Source organism: Rattus norvegicus, chromosome 19 (genome assembly GCF_036323735.1).
Source record: "Rattus norvegicus strain BN/NHsdMcwi chromosome 19, GRCr8, whole genome shotgun sequence".
Taxonomy (NCBI): Eukaryota; Metazoa; Chordata; class Mammalia; order Rodentia; family Muridae; genus Rattus; species Rattus norvegicus.
Genome location: NC_086037.1, coordinates 24,964,555 through 24,992,303, shown reverse-complemented (window position 1 = coordinate 24,992,303; position 27,749 = coordinate 24,964,555). Strand labels below are relative to the sequence as shown.

The window sequence follows — 27,749 nt, the reverse complement described above, 5'->3', positions numbered from 1 at the left end:
CTAATTCACTGTTCCCCCAGAAGAAGAGCATTGTAGCTCCCTCTGCACACTTTCTTAAAAATCCTTCAACTCAAAGACTTTCCATTGCCCTAGTTATCTTAATTTCCTATCAAGTTGTGCCTTGATCTGCTCTAGACCTAAGTGCCCTTTAGCTTTGCAGTAAAGGTGTGAGGTAGGTGAGCTGAACAGTAATAAAGTCCATGTTCACAGTAAACAAAGAGCTCTTGCATTAAATGTCTGTGCCCTGGCGATGCTATACTACACAATAGTTTTTCATTAAATAATACATTCAGGGAGATCACAGTGTGATCAAATATTTTGTAACATAACTTAGTAATGTTCTCTCTATTACATAAGTCAAGTACTATCCTGTGTATTCTGGTCTTTTTCTGTCATGTCTGTGTTCATCACCATGGGAATCCCAAGGAACATCAATCCTGGGCTTTTGAAACTGTTGCATACAGCCACCTGGGGACCAAAACTACCCAGGAGACTACTGATACTTGATGCACATAAAGTCACCTCCCTATTTTCATATACTTTATGGCAAGAAGTCACCATTGCTGACCATGTCTCATTATCCAACGTGCTCCTAAATGGAAGAGTTGGGGTCAAGGAGGTCAGTAACAAAGCACAAAGCACCCATCTCAGATAAATATGTATGCTTTTTTGAATTCAAACATCCATGGATTTCAGGACACAATTAAAAGTCCAAACATAAGGATAAGTGACATAGAAGAGAATTGAGATTTCCAGTCCATAGGTCCAGTAAACATCTTCAGCAAATCATAGCAGAAAACTTCCATAAGGTAAAGAAATAAAAGGCCATAAAGGTACAGCAAGCCTACAGAACGCAAATTAATTTAACCAGAAAAATTTCCTCCATTCACATAATAATTAAAACACTAAATGCACAGATAAAAGAAAGAATATTATACGGGGTAAGGTATAAATATCCAGTAACAAATGAATTCAGACCTATCTGAATTACACCAGACTGCTCAACGGAGACTCAAAAAGCCAAAAATCCTGGACAGATGTAATGCAGACCCAGGTTCTTATACCCAGCATAATTCGCAATCACCACGAATGGAGAAACCAAGACATTTTATGAAAAATCCAAATTTAAACAATATTTTTTCTCTAAGAAAGCATAACCGAGGACAATAGGAGGAAAACTCCAAGAAAATGAGCTAAACTATACCCAAGAACAAAACCAAAAATTAATCACCTCACAATAATTAAAAAAAAAAGAGAGAAGCACACAAACATAATTTCACCTACAACCAGAAAAAGAGGAGATAGCAGCAACTATTGGTCTTTAATATCTAACCAGACCCTCTGTTACCAACCCCCCAGCTCCTAGGGACAAAACTGCCAGCCAAAGTGTATAGAAGGATGGGTCTATGGTTCTAGGTAACTGTGTAGAAGAGGAGTGACTTAAGTGGCATCCATGTGGTGGGAGGCCATTGACTACACTGAGGCCTGTTGCCCACCAAAAGGAGATCCTAGAGGTGTGAGGTGGGAATGGGTATGTGTGGGTGGGGGAGCACTGTCACATAGGCAAAGCTGAGCAGAAATGGGATGTAAGATTTGATGAGGGGAGTCTGGAAAGAGGGAAAACATTTGAAATATAAATAAATAAAATAACCAATTAATAAAAAAATATCCGAAAATAAAATAGAAAGTGAAAAGGTAAAAGAAAACTGACACCAAAACAAAACTAAAGAAATCCCTGTAGTGTATTGGTCTAATTCTGCTTGTATTTAATGCTAATTTGTGGAACTCAAGACTAGTTAACCCCAAAGAAGCTGACCCTGCTCCCAGTTAACTGTGATTATGAAGAAGCCAACAGCCCACAACTGCACAGCAGAGAGATGGGGCAGGTGAGCTTTGAGGGCTTTGCTAGAGAGGATCATGAGGAGGGAAGAAGGAAGAAGAAGCTGCCAAAGAATAAAGGAAGAATGTGTGATGGAGAGGAGAGAGGAAGAGGACAGCAGCCATGGTTAAGGGAGAGGAGCGCCTGGTCCTGAGGGCTGTCCAAGTGCAACAAAGAGCAGCCAAGATGCTACACAGTCAGTAAGAGTTGAGCGTTATTGTTTGGAAAGTAGATCTGATACCATGGAGGGCAGGCAGCTGCCCAGCTACTGTGCTGATTAGGGCATAGTATACATAAATTTAACACAATGTGTATAACCAGTAAGACAGCACTGTAGAGGATCCTAAAAGGATTACTTTAGTTTGAAGGGAAGGATAAAATGCCAGAGGAAACAGGAAATAATTTAATAAAACTATGACAGTCAATCAAAAGAAGCCAATAAAAACCACAAAAATTAACAAAATGACAAAATTTAATACATAGTTTTAAATAATCGGGGGCTGGGGATTTAACTCAGTGGTAGAGCGCTTACCTAGGAAGCGCAAGGCCCTGGGTTGGGTCCCCAGCTCCGAAAAAAAGAACCAAAAAAAAAATAATAATAATATTTGCATGTCACTAAACTCAATTCCCCAGTAAACAGACATACATTTAGCCAGAAACAGGATCACCATCATGAGAGATGTAGAGGATATACTAGGGAAACAGACCTAAGACACAGGTCCCTGTAGCAATTCTGTGCAGTTTCTCTGTCAATAAAAACCAACAAGCTCTAGAGGTAAATGTCTGTGTTAGTGCTGACCTACACCACCAGACATATATTTTCTTTTAAGTAAATAACAAAATCATGAGGCTTATAATGTAATCAAGTATCCTGAAACATGAGTTTGCAGTGTTCCCTACACTTTTTAAATCAAGTCTGACTACCATTTTGGTTGTTTCCAATCCTGTCTGAGTGCATCATCAAGGGAATCCCAAAGGAAATCAGAAATGGGTTCTTGAAGCTGTTGCACAAGGCCAGTATAGACCTAAGTACCACAGAGGAAACCTTGATTCTTATCACAAGGGATCATTTCACCATCCCTCTTGTCACATAACTTATGGCACGATGTCACCTTTCCTGACCTTAGCTTCTTCTCCTAAATGCTGCTGAAGGGAAGATTTGGTGTCAAGGGGTCTGATTCAAACCACACCAACACTGAATTCATTTAAATAGGTGTAGTTCATTGAATGCACACACCAATACAGTTCAACCAGAGCAACAGCTCACAACTGTGTACTGGACATTGCTATGGCCCAGCTCATTGCAAGATCCACATGGGCTCATGCACAAGTGCTGGAAATGCTGCTGTCTATGGCCCTGACTCAGGCCATTTTACACATAATTGTTCTTATTTTCCTGGATTCTAATGGGTCCTACGTGAAACTCATAGTTGGGGAACTTGTTAAGATTAACAAATCTCATAACATACAGAACATAACAGGGTATGTGACCAGCACCACACAGTTCAATGTCAGATTTTTTTGTTTTTCTTAGTTTGTTTCTTGGCATCCATGATGTGGAGGCATATTACAGAACAATAGGAAAGAGCTGGCTGCTGTGTAACAAATTTGCTGCTATTAAGGTAGGTACGGGGGCAAGACCTCAGCAGTAGCCCTTACGATGGGAAGGAGATGATGTGTTTGATAACTGAAAGGAACTGCCTCAGCTGTGTTTCTCTGCCTGCTCAGTGCCCATTCAACATCACTCGGTGCCTGAAGAGGAACTCAAGGTCTGCCCCCTGTTGCCTGTGAGCCAGGACTCAGCACAGAAAGGCAAGGCCACAGTGCTGGTTTCCAATCCCTCAGTAATGCTGGATTTCCAATAGCGTACTTGTATACACAAATACAGTGTGGTAAGATACAATAGATACTAATCATTTCTCACATAGAGCAGCAGTTGATTGACTACAACTAATTCTATTTAAGAAAAGAGAAAGAAACCTGGCTCTTGTGGAAATATACAAAGAAATATCTATGGTGGTGGGGAATGAATTCTGCCATGGACTGAACTCAGAAAAGAGGGGTTGGGAGAAAGATGCATGGTTAAATAGCACACCAGGTTCACTTTGTGTCAACTTGATTTAATCTAAGGACAAAGAAGTGGAGCATCTCTGATGGCTTTCTTCTAGTCCCTTGAAAAAATCCCTGGGGATTGGCCTCAGTACTTCATACTTCTTGATGGGTCAGCAACACTCAAGGAAGCTTGAGACTGTCATAGGCACAGTATTATGCTACATATACAGAGTAGATAATACTAAGATGTTCAGATGGTGGTATCGATTTGTATGCACTCTTAATATTGACCTAAGGAAATAGAGATCAAGGTACTGAGAATAGGAAGATCAGTTCCAGTTTTTTTCTACCATTCCAAACGGAAAGACTGGTAGGGAGAGAATGGTAAATAATCAAGAATTCAGAGATGATGCTTTGAATGAAGTGTGGGTTTCTGTGCTGGTTTTAGACAGGGTCTCGAGTATCCCATGTTGCCCTCTCCCTGGTTGGCCAGGTTCACTCTGAGCTCAGATGAACCTCTTTCCACTTTCCAATACATAGGCTTACAAGAGTGGCCTCCAAGGACTGTGAGGACAGCATTAGCCTTTGACAGTTGAGGTGTGTAACCCACAACTATAGTTTTAGCCACGTTTTCCCATGTCTACGAGCTATTTCAGATTGTTGCTGTTAGATGCCTGAAAATCAAGGACGTAGAAAAATACCCTGATAGAGAGCAAGGACATGGTGATCACATCCTTGCCTCTTCTGTATGTTCTGGATGAGGTTTGTTAAAATTCCAATATTGCAAAAAGCTTTATATAGGGCCCATCACATTAAGGGTCACTATGCACTATTCTATCTAAAATGGCTGAAACAGAACTGACTACCATATAACACTTCCTGCAATCTTCATATGAGAGAGAAGCTTGAGTTTTTCTTTTGACTTTTTCTCTTCTCTTTCTTTCTTGTTTTTTGCTATATAAGTTGCTATATGAATTTGCCCCCAAAATTTGAACTACGGAAGTGATCTATCAGTGTTAATGTGTGCATTCTATAAAGTATTCATTATATACTATGATAGATGGTTTTGTGTTTGGTGGAGTGGCCATTTCCCAGTGTACAGGTGCTGGGACCTTCCTCTATCCACTTAATGGATAAGCACCATTTAGCCGTTTATGTGCATCCCCTATATCTCTTGACTATTTTATTTTTCTGATAAAAGCAAATGATGTATCTTACTCAGGCCTGTGATCAGTGCTCCTTTGGCGACATTGGTACAGAGAGGAGAACCCCACAAGCAGCATAAGGTTCCCTTCACTCATGCTCCCAATATTGCACTTTCCTCTGCCAACTGGTCTCCACACTTTTCCTAGCACCATAAAGACTTCAAATCTTTCAGCTAAGGAATTTTTTGGCAATTGTCAATTGCTAAGCACACGACTTCATGAGTATTCCCCTAATACACACCCATGTTGTAAACTACCATGCAGACTATTTCTTGATGTGATTTAAAGCACCTGTACAAAATGAGACAAAGAGAACTTTTGGCTGCATATTCAAACTGTTGTGAAATCTCAGGAAGGTTTAATGGCTAACATTGGTGGATGAGGACAATTTGAGTTAGGATGAGACATTTTTGGGCAAGATATGAAAGGAAACATTCATTTAGATGCATAGGAACTACTAAGGGTTTTATAATCAAGCCTTGAGGAAAATTTGGCTTTGGAAGCAGGAGATGCTCAGTGGCTCTCCCCAGGAAATTCTCCTGGAAAGGGCACCTCAGCTTATGCTCAGTACAGGGAGAACATTAGCAGGGAGCCAAAGTCTGTTCCCCATGACATCAGCTGTCCCTTCTTGGACATTCTATTGTCTCCTAGAGAGTTCTTGGCATCCTCTGCTATGTCACCAGTGTTGTAGTGACAACCAGTGCCTTAGTTTCTCTCAGTCTGAATCTGGCGGTTACACCCTAAACATGTTTTCCCGTCTTCGCAACCGTTTTGGGAGGGGGGGCGTTGATTGTGGAGAGACTAGAGTGAAAGAGTCTGGCCTTTCGTCTCAAAGTAATGATGGACAAAGACAGCACTTCTGGGGATTGTTTAGTAAGTTCTGGGCAGTATATTTTGAGCTTCCTGTCAGGGGGGCTGCAGGCTTAAGCTGACCTTTCTAGCAATGGGCCATAACAACTGGAGCATCTGAAAAGGAATTGAATTTCCATGAATATTACAATTTCTTAAAATCAAGGATTTCAGAATTTTAGTTTCCCCATCCCCACTGGGAGGATATGGTAAGGCCAATGCTATTATACTGTGAACTTCTGGTCTTTATTTTTCACTTCATTTGTTATGTTACATTGATATAAAAACACCATCAGGAGTCATGGAGGGTCCACCTTTTCTGAGTTTAGACAGGGCAGCAATGTATTTCACTATCATTGCTTCTTTAAATACAGTGGATATCTGACAGTAGGAACAGGGGGAGAATTGTGCTCCAGGCAATAACCTTATGTTCTTAGACCTTCTCTGATTTCTTCTAATTGAAGGGTCATCGTTAGCTTTATATATTAGAGGTTGTGTGTTACAAACATTTTTCTAAAATACCAAAACTATTTGGAACATGTAGACCAAGATTCAGCCTGTAACCCATTGGCAATTCGGGGGTTTGGTATTTCAAATAGGGGAATTGATAAGTGTGTTGACCATGTCCTCCCTGGAAATGCATTTTAAATCCAAAGATATTGGCCTAGAATATCAGGGTAGGACATCTGAGTGTCTCCAATCACTCAAGTTTTGTGAATGGTGAATTTATCATCTGAGTTCTGAAACCACAGGGGTGAGGGTCCTGAACCAGCTGTACCCTGTTCAGCTGATAATAATCCTGGAGAAGCCATCTCTGTGGTACATGTAAGCACGTGATGTCCAGCATAGGGAACACCTGGCTGCTTACATCTCTTGGTCTCTATAGAGTAGAGGGAGAACTGAGATCCACTGAGGAGGCCTCTTAAGCATAGACCAATCGCCTAGCAATGACACTGGGTTCCAGGCTTCTTCTCCTGTTTCGGCCTCACTGTGGACTATGTACACTCTATGCATTCTCCCCATGCAGGTTCACTTGTGTTGTTCTACCTACAGACGCTGGGAGAGAAACATCATCCCCTGGAACTGAGCTAAGCAAGAAGCAGGCCAAGAAGCAAAATAAGAGGTGGATTTAAGAGCTGCAGCTCATTACAGAGGAGCGAAACGACCTGAGAGATTGCCTGATGTTTGTGACAGAGAGATCCATGAAGAACAGGTATGAATCGCTCCAAACGCTCTTGTTCCATTCCTGGGTGTTCAATGTCACCTTCATCTTATCCTTTCAAGGTTTTGGGTTCTAGAAAGCTGTGTCTCTGTAACGACCCTTTTTTAAACCTCATCTCCCATATAGAGGAGATCCAGAACCTGACCCTTCCTGAGGAGCAAGATGGAAAATGGACTCATCTGCTTCCATTTATTGAAAAGCAGAACTTGTGGTCTGTATGAAGAATTCGGGGATAAAGTCAGGGAGAGTGAGTGTCCAGTGTGCATTTGCAAAGCCCTTGACAGCTGGTGGCTTTGCAAGACTGTAATTGCAGTGAGTTTATGGTGAGACTCTGTACGTGCTAGGCAGGGGACTGAGTGCTGGAAGATCCAGGCAGCAGCCTGAGGGGCCTGGTCCCAAACTGTTCATCTCAATGCTTGACTAGAAGGTCTCAGGCTCAGGCCTGTTTGTTCTTGTCTGTGTGTCTTGCCCTCTGAGACAGCAATGGTGCATGCATTTCTCCTGGTTCTCACAGTGCTCTCTGTTTCCATATTTCTCTTTCTCTTTCTCTGACTCTGTTTACATTTCTCTTTTTTGTGGCTGTGTCTCAGTCTGTGTATGTGCATGTGCACACATCCAAATGCATATGTACAACATTTATATGTTTATATTTCCCTCCACACTTGGAATCTAGGGGTCTATGTCTTGGCCTGAGTATTTACCTGTAACACATTCATGGAGATGTGAATGGTTTGTTATGGGAGCCCCACTGTCAACAGCACAGTTCTTTGACTGTGTGGTCATATTTGTCTGTACAGTTGTATCCATTGGGCAGTTTATTATTTTGTGGCCAGACGTGATCTCTGCTCCATAATTATGTGTAATGCCTGTCTCTACACTATTAGTTATTCAGAATGAATAATTCCTGTTGTCAAAACAGGAAAAATCAAATCACATTTTCTGGGTGTGTAGGGGAGTGCCCGGAAGAGCTGTGGCTGAGGCTTTTGATAACATAACTGTCTGGACTCCAGGTCCAGTCTTCTGTATTGAACAATGGGAGCCAGGGAACCCTCCATCTGGATGCTGAGCTTCTGGTGTCCTGGCCCCAGAATAACAAGTTTCTGAAGCTGAAGAAGATCCCAATATGTACAATTCAGAAGGTGTCCTTCCAGGGCTGGGGTAGTACAGGACCCACCCTGAGTTCATATATTCCTAAATGCTGATGTTCGCTGTATTCTATCATTTGTGGTCAGGCCCTACTTCAGGCCAAATCCATATTATGAAGACCTGGAGAGAATGGAGGAGGCGGTCATGTCAATTCTGCACAACTTAGAGATAGAGAACAATGAGATCCATGAGAACAACCATAAGCTGAAGAAGGAGATTACCTTCTCTAGGTGAGTCCTGGTCAGAAAGCCTATTACCTGTGGAATGGCCATTTCTGATTTCTTTGTTCTGGATTGGACAGTCTTCAGCTATGATTCTATCTCTTGTGCTGTTTACACATCAGTGTGCCAGGGTCATTAGGTCAGTTTTAAGTTCCACAAAAGACTGTTACTCATCCCAGGATTGTCTAGGCATCTGCAAAAGGCTCTAGATAGAACAGCACTGATTGAAGTCAGCAGAAGGTTATTAGGCTGACCTGGGCCTCTGGTGTCAAACTAGGTTTTACAAAACTCAGTGCGTGGACCAAATGGTTAGGATGACCTTCTCTTGGTTCTACGGACCTCCTTTGAGGGTGTTTGCCCACTACTTATTGATGTTGCCCCCATGCATTGGGCTTTCAGGATAGTTGTAGATCCATGTTCTTTTTGAGAGATTTGGACCCTATTTGATGCTTGGGCCATCAAAAAAATTTCTTCTTCCCTGAATTGGCTGTTTCCTGTTTCTGCAGCAGCCTTATATGTATCAAGATGTATTCTACGTTTTCATGGGTATATGGGTTCTAGGGTTGTTAATGGAACTTGGAAGTAGGAATGGGAGAAAGGGGCAGCAAGATCTTACTATGCAGAATGTATTTCCAGTAACCTGCTCAGCTGCTCCTGATGGAGAACACATGTATGAAGAACTTTGTCACATCTATGCAGGAGAGCAAGGTGGTACAGATTGATTGTGCACTGATACAGAAATATTTGATTGAATTGAACAAGAACGATAAATATGAATAGGAGAAGACCAGAAACTGCCAGACCCCAGCAATATCTGGTAGGAATAAGCAGCTGTGTGAGCTTAACAATATCTGATACCATTTTCCAATTTCATACATCTTTGCTTTCCCCTACAAGCTTTCTAATTTACACTCCCAACGAGCCAACCATGGCCTGTAATGGAATTGTTCATTGCTCTGTCTATGTACAAGTATTCTGGGAAGTTAACCACTTTTCAGAAACTGAACTATTGGCAAGTATATTTTGCTTCTCTTTTTGAAGCTGCAGTCCAGAAATGGTGACAGATGAATAACATATCATATTATGGCATGACTGTGTGATATGCTATGTAGAGTTTTGAACAAGGTCTTGGTCCTGTGACAAATGACATTTTGTGGTCATGTGACCTCCTAGGTAGGAAGCACCTTTGTGGGATTAGAACCAATTGTAAATGTCGAATTCATCCTTGTCATTGACTTTTATCTTGGTGACATATGGACATCTCCTTTCTTTCTGCAACCCAATGAGGTCTCTTCCCATTGCCCTGTTCTTGGTTTGCACTTGTATAAGTCTGGGTCCCAGATTGGCAGCCCACATTACTGTCAGGCTTGCTGGAGATTTTGCCCTGCCCGCAGAGTTAGCAACAATGATATTAGTTAAAAGGTCCATGTCGACCGTCCAATAGAACTGAGGTGGTAGAAGGCAGCATTCTGACAGCTGGCTTGCATTTCCCCACCAAATCAGTGTCTGAAAAACTGCCTTCCTCTCCCAGGTCTCAGAAAGTGCAAGAGAGCTGGAATTGGACACAGACCAGGAAGAGGACTCCTGAAGAATAAGTTGCTTTCTCAGGAGTCCCCTGCTGACAAACATCCTGACTATTAACAATATTTTTGGATGAATATTCTTCCTCATAGTTAATTTGTCATTGCTTAGAGACCCTAAATTTATATATCACTAAGCCAGCCTGACTGATTGAGGTCTTACTCACTTCCTTCTTTAGAATTCACCACTTAAGAGACAGCTTGGGGGATCGCCTTTCATTATGTGTGCTAGAGGAGAAACAGCAATACATCTGTGCTTCTAAATGTTCGTTAAGAATATGATGTTTAGAAATATTTTGTTGGCGGATCCCGGCCCGTAGCAGCTCTCTGCTCCCAAACCCCGTGGGAGAGAGACCTCACCGCCTGGTCAGGTGGGCACTCCCGAGGCTGCAGAGCTGAGGAGACCACCAACACTGCCCACCCCTGCCCACATCCCTGGCCCAAGAGGAAACTGTATAAGGCCTCTGGGTTCCCGTAGGGGAGGGCCCAGGAGCGGCAGGACCCCTGCACCTGAGACACCGAGGGAACCTGAAGGAAACAGACCGGATAAACAGTTCTCTGCACCCAAATCCCATGGGAGGGAGAGCTAAACCTACAGAGAGGCAGACACGCCTGGGAAACCAGAAGAGACTGCACTCTGCACACATCCAGATGCCAGAGGAAAACACGAAACGCCATCTAGAACCCTGGTGCACGGAGGCTCCCGGAAAGAGCAGTGCAGATCTTCCCGGTTGCTGCCACCGCGGAGAGGACTTAGGCAGTACCCCCGAGCAAACTTGAGCCTCGGAACCACAAGGGAGGGCCCAGGAGCGGCAGGACCCTGCGCCTGAGACACCGTGGGAAGACACGCCTGGAAAACCAGAAGAGACTGCACTCTGCACACACATCTCGGACGCCAGAGGAAAACACCAAACGCCATCTGGAACCATAGTGCACAGAAGCTCCCGGAAAGGGCGGGGCATATATCAAAGGACCAGTAAATATCTTCAACAAAATCATAGAAGAAAACTTCCCTAACCTAAAAAAAGAGATACCCATAGCCATACAAGAAGCCTACAGAACTCCAAATAGATTGGACCAGCAAAGAAACACCTCCCGTCACATAATAGTCAAAACACCAAACGCACAAAATAAAGAAAGAATATTAAAAGCAGTAAGGGAAAAAGGTCAAGTAACATATAAAGGCAGACCTATCAGAATCACACCAGACTTTTCACCAGAAACTATGAAGGCCAGAAGATCCTGGACAGATGTCATACAGACCCTAAGAGAACACAAATGCCAGCCCAGGTTACTGTATCCTGCAAAACTCTCAATTAACATAGGTGGAGAAACCAAGATATTCCATAACAAAACCAAATTTACACAATATCTTTCTACAAATCCAGCACTACAAAGCATAATAAATGGTAAAGCCCAACATAAGGAGGCAAGCTATAACCTAGAAGAAGCAAGAAACTAATCATCTTGGCAACAAAACAAAGAGAAGAAAAGCATACAAACATAACCTCACATCCAAATATGAATATAACGGGAAGCAATAATCATGAAGACATAAATTATGAGTTTGTGTAGCAAGACCCAGGCCTCTTCCAGGGTCTTAGATAGTAACTGACAACCTCAAATATGGTAGTGATGTGATACTGTGGGGTGAATCTAGTTACAACTAGCTTCTATTGTGACACAGATGACTCTTTTTGTGTCATGTTCAGCTTATGATGAATGAGTATACCTAAGCATGAGAATAACCAAATACTACATTGCTTCTCTAGCTGCTGAGCTTTTAAAAGCCCTGGGGTGACAGCAAGCTTTTGTGGACATTCTGGATTATTCCTTCTGTACTTTAACTCTCTGAGTCACCTCCACTCTCAGTACGTTATTTCAATTCCATAAATTGGAAATCAGACACCTGGAAAAAATACATTCTCAATACGATCCCAGATTGGCCATGGAAAAGGGTAGTTTGAACTGTCCCACCTAGGTTCTGGGCTTGCACAGGCCTGCTCTCCAACAGAAACCTGTGTTCACATTTGCAGGCTGCATTCACTATGGATGCTCTTGAGGTTCCTCCCTAAACTACTGAGATTAAAATAATTTTCGAAAAACTCATTATGCCAATCTGGCCTACAGGAAGCTAGTTTCTATTCTGTATTTTATCAGATGTGCAGAATACATATGGTCATCATTGATAATATGTGAAAGATCTGCTCTAATATGGACATTAAGTGATGCTGGAGGATGATCCTGACCCACAATGAGCAGTGGGAACACCAGAGCCCTGTAGGGATGCCTGGCAACCTAACACATTGAGCATGAACAGCTCAGTAAGTTACCTGTGAAACACATCTCCTGAGATCTCTCTATTTAATTGTAGGTGATCCTGTCCACCTAATACAGCACCTCATGTGGAATAACAAAAGCCACCTGCAGGAGCTGTGGGGATGACTCACAGGATAGAGCATCTGCTGCTCTCTCAGAAGAACCACATGGACCCTAACAATTGGGTAAAGCATGTCAGTGATTTCATCATAAAGTGTGTGTCGGAGAAACAGCCACATTCTCCACACAAAAGACACTGTGACACTGGGTACCCCTTGGTGACTTTGAATTCACTTATTAGCCCAGGCTCCATGGAACATGCAGAGATCCATCTCTAGCTGTCCGTTCTAAGTACACAGGAGGGGACAAAACCCTTGAGTAAGAATGATGGTCTTAAGAGTCAAGAGATCAAATTCAATTTTTATTCATAACAAATACATTTTATAACACAAAAGGATTAAAATGACTAAAAATATTATAAAATAGTTGAAAGTGAAAAATAGTAACAAGAACATATAAATATGAAACAACAAAAAGAAAATTTCAATTAAAATCATAACAAAAATATTTCTAAACATCATATTCTTCACGAACATTTAGAAGCACAGATGTATTGCTCTTTCTACTCTAGCACACATAATGAAAGATGGTCCCCCAAGGTGTCTCTTAAGTGGTGATTTCTGAAGAAGAAAGTGAGTAAGATCTCAATCAGTCAGGCTGGCTTAGTGGTATATAAATTGAGGGTCTCTAAGAAATGACAAATTAACTCTGAGGAAGAATTCTCATCAAAAAAATGTTGTTACCATTAAGGATGTTTGTCATCAGGGACTCCTGAGAAAGCAACTTATTCTTCAGGAAGCTCTCTTACTGGTGTGTGTTCAATTCCAGCTCTCTTGCACTTTCTGAGACCTGGGAGAGGAAGGAAGTTTTTCAGACACTGATTTGGTGAGGAAATGCAAGCCAGCTGTCAGAATGCTGCCTTCTACCACCTCAGTTTTATTGGACAGTAGACCTGGACCTTTTAACTGATATCATTGTTGCTAACTCTGCAGGAATGGCAAAATCTCTGGCAAGCCTCACAGTAATGTGGGCTGCCAATCTGGGAACCAGACTTATACCAGTGCAAACCAAGAACAGGGCAATGGGAAGATACCTCACTGGGTTGCCGGAAGGAAGAGACGTCGATATGTCACCAAGGTTAAAGCCAATGACAAGAACTAATTTGACATTTGCACTTGGTTCTAATCCCAGAAAGGTGCTTCCTACACAAGAAGTCACATGACCAGAGAGTGTCATTTGGCAAGGAAACAAGAACTTGTTCAAAGGTCTGCATAGGAACCAATCTATCACGTGGATATGCAATAATGAGGTATGTTATTCATCTGTCACCATTTCTAGACTGCAGCTTCAAAAAGAGCAGCAAAATATACTTGCAAAATAATTCAGTTTCTGAAAAGTGTTTAACTTCCCAAAATACGTGTGCATAGGCAGAGCAATGAACAATTCCATTGCATGGGGTGGTTGGCTGGTTGTGAGTGTAAATTAGAAAGGAGGTAGGAGGAAGCAAAGATGTATCAAATTGGCAAATTTTATCAGATATTGTTAAGCTAACACAGCTGTTTGTCCCTACCAGATGATGCTGGGTCTGGACGTTGCTGGTCTTTATCTTTCTTGTTGAAGTCAACCAAATATTTCTGGTTCAGTGCACACTCAATATGTACCTCCTTGCTCTCCTGCTTCAGTGGGACCAACTTCTGCCTACATGTGTTCTCCATCAGGAGCTGGCTGAGCAGGTTTCTGGAAATACAGTCTGCATAGTAAGATCATGCTGCCCCTTTCTCCCATTCCTACTCCCAAGTCCCACTATCTCTACCAGGTCCCAGATACCCATGAAGACTTAATAAAATACATCTCAATACATATAAGGCTGCTGCACAAATCACAAAGAGTTAATTCTGGGAAGAATCTCTCAAAAAGAACATGGATCTACAACTATCCATGAAAGCCCAATGCATGGGGGCAACATCAATTAGTAGTGGGCCAACACCCTCAAAGGAGGTCAGTAGAACCAAGACAAGGTCATGTGGTCCACACACTGAGTTTTGTAAAACCTGGTGTGACCCCAGAGGTCCAGGTCAGCCTAATAACCTTCTGCTGACTTCAATCAGTACTGTTCTATCTAGAGCCTTCTGAAGATGCCTAGACAATCCTGGGATGAGTAACAGCCTTTTATGGAACTGAAAACTGAGTCCTAATGACCCTGGCAGAATGATGTGTAAACAGCACAAGAGATAGAACCAGAGATGAAGACCGTCCAATCCAGAACAAAGAAAGTCAGAAATGGCCATTCCACAGGTGATAGCCTTTCTGACCAGGACTTACCTAGACAAGGTTATCTCCTTCTTCAGCTTATGGTTGGTCTCATGGATCTCAGTGTTCTCCATGTCTAAGTTGTGCAGAATTGACATGACCGCCTCCTCCATTCTCTCCAGGTCTTCATAATATGGATTTTGCCTGAAGTAGGGCCTGGCCCCAAATGATAGAATACAATGAACATCAGAATTTAGGAATATATGAGCTCATGGGGGGTCCTGTACTACCCCAGTCCTGGAAGGACACCTTCTGAATTCTACATATTGGGATGTTCTTCAGCTTCAGAAACGTGTTTTTGTTCGTCCAGATGGAGGCTTCCCTGGCTCCCTTTGTTCAATCAAGAGGAAATCTGCAGTCAAACCAGTTAAGCTCTCAAGAGCCTAGGCCTCAATTCTCCATGCTCCTCCACCCCAACACACCCAGAAACCTGTGATTTCTTTTATCCTGTTTTAATAAAAGACCATATATCAAAGCAAAATTATAATCTGCACAAAGAATAGAAATAAACAGACAAACGTGGTCACATAGACAAAGAACTGTGCTGTTGACAGTGGGGCTCCCAGAACAAAGCATTCACATCATCATGAAAGTGTTACAGGTAAATACTGAGGCCAAGACATAGACCACTAGATTCCAAGTTTGGAGGGAAATATAAACATATAAAAGTTGTCCATATGCATTTGGATGTTTGCAGACATAGACTCACAGACTGAGACATACCCACAAAAAAGAGAAATGTAAACAGAGTCAGAGAAAGAGAAAAAGAAATATGGAAACAGAGAGCAGTGTGAAAACCAGGAGAAATGCATGCACCATTGCTGTCTCAGAGGGCAAGACACACAGACAAGAACAAACAGCCCTGCGCCTGAGAACTTCTAGTCAAGCATTGAGATGAACAGTTTGGGACCAGGACCCTCAGGCTGCTGCCTGGATCTTCCAGCACTCAGTCCCCTGCCTAGCAAGTACAGAGACTCACCATAAACTCACTTCAAATACAATCTTGCAAAGCCACCAGCTATCAAGGGCTTTGCAAATGCACACTGGGAACTCACTCTCCCTGACTTTATCCCTGAATTCTTCATTCAGACCACAAGTTCTGCTTTTCAATAAATGGAAGCAGATGAGTCCATTTTCCATCTTGCTCCTCAGGAAGGGTCAGGTTCTGAATCTCCTATATATGGGAGGTGAGGTTTAGCACAGGGTGGTTAGGGAGGCACAGCTTTCTAGAACCCAAAACCTTAATAGGATAAGATGAAGGTGACCTTGCAATCCCAGGAATGAAACAAGAGTATTTGGAGCGATTCATACCTGTTCTTCATGGATCTCTCTGTCAGAAAACTTAGGCGATCTCTCAGGTCATTTCTCTCCTCGGTAATGAGCTGCAGCTCTTCAATCAGCCTCTCCTTTTCCTTCTTGGCCTGCTTCTCGCTTAGGTCAGTGCCACGGGATGATGATTCTCTCCCAGCGTCTGTAGGTAGAAGAACACAAGTGAACCTGCATGGGGAGAATGCATAGAGTGTACATATATCACAGTGGGGCCAAACAGGGGAACAAGCCTGGAACCCAGTGTCATTGCTAGGCGATTGGTCTATGCTTAAGAGGCCTCCTCAGTGGATCTCAGTTCTCCCACTACTTTATAGAGACCAAGAGATGTAAGCAGCCAGGTGTTCCCTATGCTGGATATCACATGCTTACAGGTACCACAGAGATGGCTTCTCCAGGATTATTATCAGCTGAACAGGGTCCAGCTTGGTTTCACGACCTTCACCCCTGTGGTTTCAGAACTCAGATGATAAATTCACCATCCACAAAACTTGAGTGATTGGAGAGCGGAGGAGACCACCAACACTGCCCACCCCTGCCCACATCCCTGGCCCAAGAGGCAACTGTATAAGGCCTCTGGGTTCCCGTAGGGGAGGGCCCGGGAGCGGCAGGACCCCTGCGCCTGAGACACTGCCGGAACCTGAAGGAAAGAGACCGGATAAACAGTTCTCTGCACCCAAATCCCGTGGGAGGGAGAGCTGAACCTTCAGAGAGGCAGACACGCCTGGGAAACCAGAAGAGACTGCACTCTGTGCACATCCAGGCGCCAGAGGAAAACACCAAACGCCATCTGGAACCCTGGTGCACGGAGGCTCCTGGAAAGAGCTGCGCAGATCTTCCCGGTTGCTGCCACAGCGGAGAGGACTTAGGCAGTACCCCACGAGCAAACTTGAGCCTTGGAACTGCAGGTGGGACCAACTTTTCCCCTGCAAGAAACCTGCCTGGTGAACTTAGGACACACAGAGGCAAAATTCCTCTAAGACCGGGCACTTCCTGTGTTTACCGGAAGTCCCACACTGGCGGATCCCGGCCAGCAGCAGCTCTCTGCTCCCAAACCCCGTGGGAGAGAGACCTCACCGCCTGATCAGGTGGGCACTCCTGAGGCTGCAGAGGGGAGGAGACCACCAACACTGCCCACCCCTGCCCACATCCCTGGCCCAAGAGGCAACTGTATAAGGCCTCTGGGTTCCCGTAGTGGAGGGCCCGGGAGCGGCAGGACCCCTGCGCCTGAGACACTGCCGGAACCTGAAGGAAAGAGACCGGATAAACAGTTCTCTGCACCCAAATCCCATGGGAGGGAGAGCTGAACCTTCAGAGAGGCAGACACGCCTGGGAAACCAGAAGAGACTGCACTCTGTGCACATCCAGGCGCCAGAGGAAAACACCAAACGCCATCTGGAACCCTGGTGCACAGAGGCTCCCGGAAGGAGCGGCGCAGATTTTCCCGGTTGCTGCCACAGCGGAGAGGACTTAGGCAGTACCCCACGAGCAAACTTGAGCCTTGGAACCACAGGTAGGACCAATTTTTCCCCTGCAAGAAACCTTCCTGGTGAACTCAAGACACAGGCCCACAGGAACAGCTGAAGACCTGTAGAGAGGAAAAACTACACGCCCGAAAGCAGAACACTCTGTCCCCATAACTGGCTGAAAGAAAACAGGAAAACAGGTCTACAGCACTCCTGACACACAGGTTATAGGACAGTCTAGCCACTGTCAGAAATAGCAGAACAAAGTAACACTAGAGATAATCTGATGGCGAGAGGCAAGCACAGGAACCCAAGCAACAGAAACCAAGACTACATGGCATCATCGGAGCCCAATTATCCCACCAAAGCAAACACGGAATATCCAAACACACCAGAAAAGCAAGACCTAGTTTCAAAATCATATTTGATCATGATGCTGGAGGACTTCAAGAAAGACATAAAGAACTCCCTTAGAGAACAAGTAGAAGCCTACAGAGAGGAATCGCAAAAATCCCTGAAAGAATTCCAGGAAAAGACAATCAAACAGTTGAAGGAATTAAAAATGGAAATAGAAGCAATCAAGAAAGAACACATGGAAACAACCCTGGACATAGAAAATCAAAAGAAAAGACAAGGAGCTGTAGATACAAGCTTCACCAACAGAATACAAGAAATGGAAGAGAGAATCTCCGGAGCAGAAGATTCCATAGAAATCATTGACTCAACTGTCAAAGATAATGTAAAGCAGAAAAAGCTACTGGTCCAAAACATACAGGAAATCCAGGACTCAATGAGAAGATCAAACCTAAGGATAATAGGTATAGAAGAGAGTGAAGACTCCCAGCTCAAAGGACCAGTAAATATCTTCAACAAAATCATAGAAGAAAACTTCCCTAACCTAAAAAAAGAGATACCCATAGGCATACAAGAAGCCTACAGAACTCCAAATAGATTGGACCAGAAAAGAAACACCTCCCGTCACATAATTGTCAAAACACCAAACACACAAAATAAAGAAAGAATATTAAAAGCAGTAAGGGAAAAAGGTCAAGTAACATATAAAGGCAGACCTATCAGAATCACACCAGACTTATCGCCAGAAACTATGAAGGCCAGAAGATCCTGGACAGATGTCATACAGACCCTAAGAGAACACAAATGCCAGCCCAGGTTACTGTATCCTGCAAAACTCTCAATTAACATAGATGGAGAAACCAAGATATTCCATGACAAAACCAAATTTACACAATATCTTTCTACAAGTCCAGCACTACAAAGGATAATAAAGGGTAAAGCCCAACATAAGGAGGCAAGCTGTACCCTAGAAGAAGCAAGAAACTAATCATCTTGGCAAAAAACCAAAGAGAATGAAAGCACACAAACATAACGCCACTTCCAAATATGAATATAACGGGAAGCAATAATCACTATTCCTTAATATCTCTCAATATCAATGGCCTCAACTCCCCAATAAAAAGACATAGATTAACAAACTGGATAAGCAACGAGGACCCTGCATTCTGCTGCCTACAGGAAACACACCTCAGAGACAAAGGCAGACATTACCTCAGAGTGAAAGGCTGGAAAACAACTTTCCAAGCAAATGGTCAGAACAAGCAAGCTGGAGTAGCCATTCTAATATCAAATAAAATCAATTTTCAACTAAAAGTCATCAAAAAAGATAAGGAAGGACACTTCATATTCATCAAAGGAAAAATCCATCAAGATGAACTCTCAATCCTAAATATCTATGCCCCAAATAAAAGGGCACCTACATATGTAAAAGAAACCTTACTAAAGCTCAAAACACACATTGCACCTCACACAATAATAGTGGGAGATTTCAACACCCCACTCTCATCAATGGACAGATCATGGAAACAGAAATTAAACAGAGATGTAGACAGATTAAGAGAAGTCATGAGCCAAATGGACTTAACTGATATTTATAGAACATTCTATCCTAAAGCAAAAGGATATACCTTCTTCTCAGCTCCTCATGGTACTTTCTCCAAAATTGACCATATAGTTGGTCAAAAAATGGGCCTCAACAGGTACAGAAAGATAGAAATAATCCCATGTGTGCTATCAGACCACCATGGCCTAAAACTGGTCTTCAATAACAATAAGGGAAGAATGCCCACATATACGTGGAAATTGAACAATGCTCTACTCAATGATAACCTGGTCAAGGAAGAAATAAAGAAAGAAATTAAAGACTTCTTAGAATTTAATGAAAATGAAGATACAACATACCCAAACTTATGGGACACAATGAAAGCTGTGCTAACAGGAAAACTCATAGCGCTGGGTGCCTGCAGAAAGAAACAGGAAAGAGCATATGTCAGCAGCTTGACAGCACACCTAAAAGCTCTAGAACAAAAAGAAGCAAATACACCCAGGAGGAGTAGAAGGCAGGAAATAATCAAACTCAGGGCTGAAATCAATCAAGTAGAAACAAAAAGGACCATGGAAAGAATCAAGAGAACCAAAAGTTGGTTCTTTGAGAAAATCAACAAGATAGATAAACCCTTAGCCAGACTAACGAGAGGACACAGAGAATGTGTCCAAATTAACAAAATCAGAAATGAAAAGGGAGACATAACTACAGATTCAGAGGAAATTCAAAAAATCATCAGATCTTACTATAAAAGCCTATATTCAACAAAACTTGAAAATCTACAGGAAATGGACAATTTCCTAGACAGATACCAGGTACCTAAGTTAAATCAGGAGCAGAAAAACCAGTTAAACAACCCCATAACTCCTAAGGAAATAGAACCAGTCATTAAAGGTCTCCCAACCAAAAAGAGCCCAGGTCCAGACGGGTTTAGTGCAGAATTCTATCAGACCTTCATAGAAGACCTCGTACCAATATTATCCAAACTATTCCACAAAATTGAAACAGATGGATCACTACCGAATTCCTTCTATGAAGCCACAATTACTCTTCTACCTAAACAACACAAAGACCCAACAAAGAAAGAGAACTTCAGACCAATTTCCCTTATGAATATCGACGCTAAAATACTCAATAAAATTCTGGCAAACAGAATCCAAGAGCACATCAAAACAATCATCCACCATGATCAAGTAGGCTTCATCCCAGGCATGCAGGGATGGTTTAATATACGGAAAACCATCAACATGATCCATTATATAAACAAACTGAAAGAACAAAACCACATGATCATTTCATTAGATGCTGAGAAAGCATTTGACAAAATTCAACACCCCTTCATGATAAAAGTCCTGGAAAGAATAGGAATTCAAGGCCCATACCTAAACATAGTAAAAGCTATATACAGCAAACCAGTTGCTAACTTTAAACTAAATGGAGAGAAACTTGAAGCAATCCCACTAAAATCAGGGACTAGACAAGGCTTCCCACTCTCTCCCTACTTATTCAATATAGTTCCTGAAGTTCTAGCCAGAGCAATCAGACAACAAAAGGAGGTCAAGGGGATACAGATTGGAAAAGAAGAAGTCAAAATATCACTATTTGCAGATGATATGATAGTATATTTATGTGATCCCAAAAGTTCCACCAGAGAACTACTAATGCTGATAAACAACTTCAGCAAAGTGGCTGGGTATAAAATTAACTCAAATAAATCAGTAGCCTTCCTCTACACAAAAGAGAAACAAGCCGAGAAAGAAATTAGGGAAACGACACCCTTCATAATAGACCCAAATAATATAAAGTACCTCGGTGTGACTTTAACCAAGCAAGTAAAAGATTTGTACAATAAGAACTTCAAGACTCTGAAGAAAGAAATTGAAGAAATCCTCAGAAGATGGAAAGATCTCCCATGCACATGGATTGGCAGGATTAATATAGTAAAAATGGCCATTTTACCAAAAGCGATCTACAGATTCAATGCAATCCCCATCAAAATACCAATCCAATTCTTCAAAGAGTTACACAGAACAATTTGCAAATTCATCTGGAATAGCAAAAAACCCAGGATAGCTAAAACTATCCTCAACAATAAAAGGACTTCAGGGGGAATCACTATCCCTGAACTCAAGCAGTATTACAGAGCAATAGTGATAAAAACTGCATGGTATTGGTACAGAGACAGACAGATAGACCAATGGAACAGAATTGAAGACCCAGAAATGAACCCACACACTTATGGGCACTTGATTTTTGACAAAGGAGCCAAAACCATCCAATGGAAAAAAGATAGCATTTTTAGCAAATGGTGGTGGTTCAACTGGAGGTCAACATGTAGAAGAATGCAGATCGATCCATGCTTATCACCCTGTACAAAGCTTAAGTCCAAGTGGATCAAGGACCTCCACATCAAACCAGATACACTGAAACTAATAGAAGAAAAACTAGGGAAGCATCTGGAACACATGGGCACTGGAAAAAATTCCCTGAACAAAACACCAATGGCTTATGCTCTAAGATCAATAATCGACAAATGGGATCTCATAAAACTGCAAAGCTTCTGTAAGGTAAAGGACACTGTGGTTAGGAAAAAACGGCAACCAACAGATTGGGAAAAGATCTTTACCAATCCTACAACAGATAGAGGCCTTATATCCAAAATATACAAAGAACTCAAGAAGTTAGACCGCAGGGAGACAAATAACCCTATTAAAAATGGGGTTCAGAGATAAACAAAGAATTCACAGCTGAGGAATGCTGAATGGCTGAGAAACACCTAAAGAAATGTTCAACATCTTTAGTCATAAGGGAAATGCAAATCAAAACAACCCTGAGATTTCACCTCACACCAGTGAGAATGGCTAAGATCAAAAACTCAGGTGACAGCAGATGCTGGCGAGGATTCGGAGAAAGAGGAACACTCCTCCATTGTTGGTGGGATTGCAGACTGGTACAACCATTCTGGAAATCAGTGTGGAGGTTCCTCAGAAAATTGGACATTGAACTACCTGAGGATCCAGCTATACCTCTCTTGGGCATATACCCAAAAGATGCCCCAACATATAAAAAAGACACATGCTCCACTATGTTCATAGCAGCCTTATTTATAATAGCCAGAAGCTGGAAAGAACCCAGATGCCCTTCAACAGAGGAATGGATACAGAAAATGTGGTACATCTACACAATGGAATATTACTCAGCTATCAAAAACAACGAGTTTATGAAATTCGTAGGCAAATGGTTGGAACTGGAAAATATCATCCTGAGTGAGGTAACCCAATCACAGAAAAACACACATGGTATGCACTCATTGATAAGTGGCTATTAGCCCAAATGCTTGAATTACCCTAGATGCCTAGAACAAATGAAACTCAAGACGGATGATCAAAATGTGAATGCTTCACTCCTTCTTTAAAAGGGGAACAAGAATACCCTTGGCAGGGAATAGAGAGGCAAAGATTAAAACAGAGACAGAAGGAACACCCATTCAGAGCCTGCCCCACATGTGGCCCATACATATACAGCCATCCAATTAGACAAGATGGATGAAGCAAAGAAGTGCAGGCTGACAGGAGCCGGATGTAGATCTCTTCCGAGAGACACAGCCAGAATACAGCAAACACAGAGGCGGATGCCAGCAGCAAACCACTGAATTGAGAATAGGACCCCCGTTGAAGGAATCAGAGAAAGAACTGGAAGAGCTTGAAGGGGCTCGAGACCCCTTATGAACAACAATGCCAAGCAACCAGAGCTTCCAGGGACTAAGCCACTACCTAAAGACTATGCATGGACTGACCCTGGACTCTGACCTCATAGGTAGCAATGAATATCCTAGTAAGAGCACCAGTGGATTATTGGTCTGTTTATATAAATATAAATATAAATATAAATATACAGATATATAATTTGAATTTTTTGAAACTTTACCTGTGCTGTCAACTTTTGAAAAACGTATCCCCGTTTACTGTGTTGAGTTGGCACTGTACAGAAATTAACAGCCATATTGGTCTAGAAATGTTGAACTTAAGTTTTTTCCATTTGTACAGGGGTAACACACTGTATTAAATATGTAAGGTCTTATATACGTGGGTTTGATTACAAAAACTAATAAAGTATTCTCTAAATTAAAAAAAAAAAGAGCACCAGTGGAATGGGAAGCCCTGGGTCCTGCTAAGACTGAACCCCCAGTGAACTAGATTGTTGGGGGGAGGGCGGCAAGGGGGGGAGGATGGGGAGGGGAACACCCATAAAGAAGGGGAGAGGGGAGGGGGATGTTTGCCCGGAAACCGGGAAAGGGAATAACACTCGAAATGTATATAAGAAATACTCAAGTTAATAAAAAAAAAAAAAAGAGAGAGAGAGAGAGAAGTCTGGTGTAATTCAGATAGGTCTGAATTCATTTGTTACTGCATATTTATGCCTTACCCCTTTTAATATTCTTTCTTTGATCTGTGCATTTAGGGTTTTAATTGTTATGTGAATGGAGGAATATTTTCTGGTCTGCTCCCATCTGTCAGATTCTATGGCAGTGGTTCTCAACACTCCTAGTGCTGCACACCTGTAATACTGTGATGACTCCCACCATAAAATTATTTCAGTACTACTTCATAACTAATATTGCTACTCTTATAAGTCATCTATGCCAGGTATCTGATATACATTCTTTGTGAGTGGTCATAGCCCAGAGTTTGAGAAACATTGCATTATATACATTTTTTTTTAAAGAGAGGCCTTCATCTAAGAAGGTCCTGATGCAGGTGTAAGAGCAGAGACACCCTGACATAGTGTCAAGTTAGCAGGCACAAGTCCGCTTGCCTTAATGGCAACAGACATTCCTGGGTAAAGGCACAATCTGAAATCACTGTCCCCAGGACATTTCTTACCTCAGTTTCCCCCCATTACACGGTGTGTCTGCTTGGCCATGTCTGTCCAGGAAGCCAGTCCCTGTAGTCTCTAATACAGACAGAATGCTAAAGGCAAGAATGTTTTCCCTCTGTTGGCTCCAAGTCACTTCTATAGAAGTAAGTTCAAATCACCCGTGGGTAAATGTGTCTCTCTCACATAATGTGTGAGACTTGAAATGTCATCCATTTGAGTTGACAAACACCACTCTCACTTCAGATTTACAGCTGACCAACACTTAGTTTCAGGAGAATGAAGAAGCTGGCCAGGCCTGCAGAGTCAGATCCCCTCCCTGCCTGGGACAATCCCAGCCACAGTAGAATTCAGCTTCACCTAGCAGCTGTTATCAGAAAATCTGACCTTAAGGTTCTGAAGTCCACACATGCACACACCCTAAAGTTGTGAGATGGTGGATATGGGGTTTTTCTCCAATTTAAAATCATTCAGGCCTCTTTTCTCCCCTGGGATGCACTCTGTTCTCTCTGGTCTGTTTTTCTCAGAAGTCAACTCTCAGAAGGGGCACTTTGCTCTAACTCCTCCATGGGACCCACCCAGCATTGTGACTGGAGGATCCTAAGGAGTTGTAGCTCTGAGCTGGGAGGGGGAGCTCTCACCCTGACATGGAGAAGCCTGTTTTCACAGCTGATCTGGATCTGAGGAAAAGGTGCTTTTAAAGAAGCCTGTGAAAGTGTCTCCTGCAGGAGAGCCCACCCTGCAGGGAAAGTCACACAGGACAGGGAAAAGTGGCTTCCCAACTTTCCCAGGGCTCTCAAACCAGGGAGGGTACCTGATTTCAGAGAGTTTGAGAAAGGCCTCCATCTCCCTGAAAGACTTCCCTCAATCATAAGTCCCACCACTACCCCAGGCTCAGCAAAGCCCTCCAACTGCCAGTTCCTTGCAAATGAAACCCAGTGTGGAGAATTGAGGATAACACTTCTAGGAAAAGGGAGACACAAGCCTCTGGGGGTCCTGACCTGGGGTCTGTCCCTCAGGCTCTCCTCACTTCCTCTAGGTGCCTAGGGCAGGGTCAGGGTCAGGAGTAGGGGGAGGGGCAAGTTCATGGTCAGGGGCAGGGTCAGGAGTAGGGGGAGGGGCAAGTTCATGGTCAGGGGCAGGGTCAGGGGCAAGCAGTGACCTCCAGACAAAAGTTAGGCTTTGGGTGCATGGAACAGGCAGCAGCAGAGCTCGCCCTGCCCTCCTTCTCTCTGGAGTGGGAAAGCATGGAGACCTGAGTGGTTGGGAAGAGTTGGGGAACTCACAGCTGCTTTTCCTCTGGCTGCAACTGCAAGTGCAGGGCGAAAGAAGCCAGAGAGTCTCAGGGGATCCCCCCATTTCCTGATTTCATTGTCCTTGTGGATGTCCAGGATGAAGGCTGTGCTTGGCTGGGCCAGAAGCCCCGCAGACAGGTAGAAGATGCACAACTGGCCTGTGACCTCCCTGGGCACCCACTGGGACCCAGCTCAAGTGGCCACAGACACTCACCACGCACCCTGCCCCAGCCCTAAGCCTGTGCACACCAAGGCCACAGCACCTCTGCTAGTCTCTCCCACCATGAGCACTCACCCTGGCCCCCTGGCTTGCTTACACTCTCTGTAGGGAGCTCCTTGTGTGGTTGAGACACCAGGTTGATTATGGCCTCAGAGAAGGAGTTTGACATTGTTCCTTCTCTTTCAATATAGTGGAATAATTGAAGCACTATTGTTATTAGGTCTTCATTAAAAGTCTGATAGCATTCGGCGTTAAAGCCATAGGGTCCAGAAATTTTGCTTTTTAATTTTTGGAGGGGCAAACTATACTGACTGTATCTATTTTCTTCTGAGAATTATCCATGTACCTTCCCAGATCTGTGTTTATGCTGGTAATTGTTATCTGTCTAGAAAGTACCAATATCAAATAGATTTTCAGTTTTCCGGAGTAAAGGCCTCTGAGGTAAGACCTAATGGTTGTTGAATTTGTTCATTGCCTCATGTTAGATTCCCCCATTCATTTCTAATTGTGTCAATTTAGGTATTGTCTCTGGTGTGCAGTTTGTTTGAGGAAGGGGTTGCCTCTCTGGTGGATCTTCTCAACAAAAATACAAAAAAAGAAACAAAAAGAATAAAACAAACAAAAAACCCAACACACAGGACTTGGTTCTCTTGACTCTTTGTATTTTTCACTTTATTTGTAATTGACTGATTTGATTTGAGCCCTGAATTAATTTCCTGCCATCAAATCGTACCTGACATTCTATGGGATGAGGTTTGGCCTCATCTTGTTAACAGCAACACGTAACTGCTGAGCTGTTTCTGCTCTCTGTAGTGGTGATGACGTCAAAATCTTACTGAAAACCATGCATAGCCTGGTTTAGGCTGTCGTAAAGTAGCCCACCATTTCAGTGTTCCCTGCAAGGTGCCATGGGACAGCAGTAGCATGAGTCTGCATGTACCTCCACAGTTTTCACTAGGGACTACACACACACACACACACACACACACACTTTACTGACATGGTGCACATTCTTTGCACACAAAGAAGAAAGTGAGTAGTAATGAAAACACACCAATAATGGAATTGATGGAGGGAGTTGTGGGGAAGCTGGGGCTTAGAGTTACTTAAAGGCCCTATGCAGGCTCTCCTTTTGTTGGAGGAGAAACTTCAAGTGCAATGTGGTTCTTTATTTTCTTTCTCTAAAGCACAGAGGGCTAGGGTGGATCACAGGGCTATGAGCATGTTCGGCATGTACAGTCACACTGAATTAAATCCTAGGGCTGGAACCTATTAATCTTCTACAAAGTTACAGAGCAGCCTGGATGAAGACTCTCAGCTGAAAAGTTGGACATCTCAAGACAGGCACTGGACAATGGCTGACAGACTTGACTGAAGAGTGGTAATGTTTTGCTATCTCATAGGAAAAGAAGGCCCCTCATACCACACTGTACTCTAAGGACAGTTTATGCAGGTTAGGCATGACATGAACTATTGTCTCAGGTCACAGATGTCAGCACAAAGTATCCAAGGTGTTGTATGCCAATGGCAGCATTAACAGAACAAAGCACACAGTGTCATGAAGACATAAATCATGAGTTTGTGTAGCAAGACCCAGGCCTCTTCCAGGGTCTTAGATAGTAACTGAGAACTTCAAATCCGGTAGTGATGTGATAGTGTGGGGGTGAATCTAGTTACAACTAGCTTCTATTGTGACACAGATGACTCTTTTTGTGTTATGTTCAGCTTATAATGAATGACTAGACCCAAGCATGAGAATAACCAAATACTACATTGCTTCTCTAGCTGCTGAGCTTTTAAAAGCCCTGGGGTGACAGCAAGCTT

General features: G+C 42.9%; 2 protein-coding genes across 2 annotated transcripts in view; one reads left to right on the top strand and one right to left on the bottom strand.

Moving 5' to 3' along the window:
- The window catches only part of Speer4cl1 (spermatogenesis associated glutamate (E)-rich protein 4C like 1), a 204,568-nt gene that overhangs the window by 24,033 nt on the left and 152,786 nt on the right, over positions 1-27,749 (bottom strand). The gene's annotated exons all lie outside the window — the stretch shown is intronic.
- Positions 1-27,749, top strand: part of LOC134483277 (uncharacterized) — a 211,961-nt gene that overhangs the window by 70,855 nt on the left and 113,357 nt on the right. The window lies entirely within an intron of this gene.